Below are 2,754 nucleotides of genomic sequence, written 5' to 3'. Positions count from 1 at the left end.
CCCTTTAGTGCGATAGTCAGAGGCTTTTATAATCTATTATAAAACAAAATATATTGCTATGTCATAGAGTAACGTAGTCTTTGTCCTTGTAAATTCGTAGCTAGGTTTAAATTCAATTTATATGAAAGGATATTACGTATTCAAAATTGCTCGCAGCATATTGATTGTCTTCGGCCTTGTATCTTGATTCAAACTGATTAAACAGCAAGGATGATTTGCATTAATTTCAACCTTCCATAGAAATCCTTTCATTAAACAAAATCCAAGATTAACATAAGAAAGTGGAACAATAAGGTGTTAATATTTGTTAGAATAATTTAATTGAAATTGTTTCAAATATAAACAATAACTATGCCGTGGTTTTTAGATCGTTTCGTGAGAATGTCTTCGTAACGCCATCGAAAGCACAATAAATCTAAACATATAATAAAATTGGAGTGTTTGTAATGTTAAAAGAAAAAATCCAGATCTCGGGAAGATGATGTATTTGCGTTGCTGATAACGAGAATCGCATTTTACTTTTTATCAGTCTGTCTGTCTGTCTTTACGCAAGTCGCGTTTGTTCCGGGTAATCTCCGAAACGGCTGAGCCGATTTCGACCGGACTTTCACTTAAGGGTAGCTGACGGGCATAATTATAGGCTTCTTTTTATCCTAATATTGCGTGGACGAAGTTGCGGGCAACAGCTAGTCTCATATAAATTTTGTCTAGAATGTTATGAACACATTCTCGCAGCGTTACATAAATATTCGTGATAGACCCTTTGTACTTATAAGATGCGGTTTACTTTGTATTGTCCCGTTACATGTGTTTAAATATCTTTGTGATTATTACTATTTTCTACTACATAAGTTAACCAAAGCCTAGATCATTCCTAAATGTGTACTTATATATTATTTGTAATACATCATCAACTTGCCCTTATCCCTTATGGACGGTCGGCACAGTATGTACTGCTCTTCCATACATCTCTATCAGCCGTCATATCTGTATCCACTCCTTTCTTAAGCATATCCTCTTTCACACAATCCATCCATACTTTCTTTGGTCTTCCTCTTCCTTTGTAGCCATCCACATTCATTCTTCAATCAGAAAGTGTTTGGTTTATGTCCCCATCGTCTCGTCGCATAACATGTCCATACCACGCTAACCATTTGCTTCTCAATTTCTCCATCATTGCCGCTACTTTCAAAGCGAAGCCCTAAAGCCAAAGCCTAGATTATTCCTATAAGCGTACTTATATATTATTTGATACGTTTAGTTTTATTTTAAAACATTAAACTCACCATCAGCGTCGTGTCAGTGGGCCAAGGCCGATCACGGTATCGTCGTACCGAACCTTATAAAACGATCGATACTCGAAAACTGTTTCGATAACATTCAATTATTTTCACTAAAGAGTATTTATTACCGCATTTAAGATAATTGTGGGCTTAAATATGATGAAAACTTACTTCAACAGATAATATATACATTTAAAAAATCTAGAACTTTCGTAGAACTATCGGAAATAATCTTGCTAATATTGTAAATGCGAAAGTTTAGATGGATGGATGTTTTTTAGAGTTTGTAGCCTAAACTGCTAAACGGATCTGAATGAAATTTGACATTGGTGTAGAGAAGGAAGAACACATAGGCTACTTGCTTTTTTTTTAATTCCACGCGAACGTATTCGCGGGCAAAAGCTAGTTATTATTATTATTTTAAGTAAATTTATTATTACTCTTTAAATTTAATTACAATTAGTTAAAATACAGCAAATATTGCCGTCAAAAGGATTATCTAAAATGTATTCAGATTTGTACATAAGCTTTAGGGCAACCCTACGTTATTTTTGAAGGGAAAGCTTTAAATAAAATATTCATAGGTAAGGATTATCCACCACCTAATACTATGTGAATTTCAATATATTTCCACTACATATTTCTTATCGTAAAAGGTAAATAAACTAACAAGAAAATAAGCATTACATTTTTCTTTTTATATACGTAATAGGGCTGTCAACGTATAATTTATAACCCTCAAATGTACATTTACTTTTTCCCAAACCGACTAAAACTATTTAAACACATAAATAATGTAAGATTCTTATTTTTTTTGTATTAAATAAACGGGAATGTACAATCCTTACCTAATACACACGCCAGTGAAACGGATTTGTAGCTAGCATTCCAGTCACTGGTACGAGTATAATGCCTTCTTTCTTGCCAATAAATTACAACGAGATTGTGTGAGACGAGACGAGTAGCTTGCATATGTATTCCCGAGCGTTAGGATTTTAGTGTAAAAGGTTATCCCAAATCGGATTAAAAAAATACAGAAACAAATATAGTTACGTAGTGATAACGTAGCTCTTTTTAGACTTTTAAAAACCTGCCCAGTGGTTTTTTGAGTTAATCCGTTACACGAAAATACAAATTATTACTCTTTATCATATTACTATCTGTTTCTGTACGGCTTTATCCGCATGAATGATGACCATGTCAACCTTGCTTCCTTGATGTTGGTAGCTTGTAGGTTATGGTCCCTTTTCAACATTTCGTTGTTTTTTCCAATTTATTTATCCCTTAAGTATAATAGCGTGAAAATGTATAGACTAAAGCGTGTCATAAGTGTAGAGCTTTTATTTAAACAAAGAATTATTTAAAAATATACTGTGATTGCTGACATCTTACGCCACAAAGTACTGTGTTTACGCTTTATATTAATATAGATTAATACAGAATTTGCTAAAACGTTCTACAAATGTCTATT

This window comes from Papilio polytes, unplaced genomic scaffold (genome assembly GCF_000836215.1).
Source record: "Papilio polytes unplaced genomic scaffold, Ppol_1.0 DF824157.1, whole genome shotgun sequence".
Taxonomy (NCBI): domain Eukaryota; kingdom Metazoa; phylum Arthropoda; class Insecta; order Lepidoptera; family Papilionidae; genus Papilio; species Papilio polytes.
Note: the sequence above shows the minus strand (reverse complement) of the source record.